A 206-nucleotide genomic window follows, 5' to 3' on the forward strand; every position below is an offset into this window, starting at 1 on the left:
GTGACGTAAGAACTATTATGCAAACATGCAACCTGAAAAAGAAAGATACTGAAATATGACGCGTAGAGTAACATCACTGAGTAAAGAGGATCCAAAGCGTGCAAGTCGGTCCGTGTGCGTGAGAGAGCGGAAGAATGTATTATTTTCGAGCACTTTTTGCATCTCGCCCCTCTTTCTCTCCTCATACTCTCCTTCTTCCCCCCCCC

Source organism: Penaeus monodon, chromosome 29, assembly GCF_015228065.2.
Source record: "Penaeus monodon isolate SGIC_2016 chromosome 29, NSTDA_Pmon_1, whole genome shotgun sequence".
Classification (NCBI taxonomy): Eukaryota; Metazoa; Arthropoda; class Malacostraca; order Decapoda; family Penaeidae; genus Penaeus; species Penaeus monodon.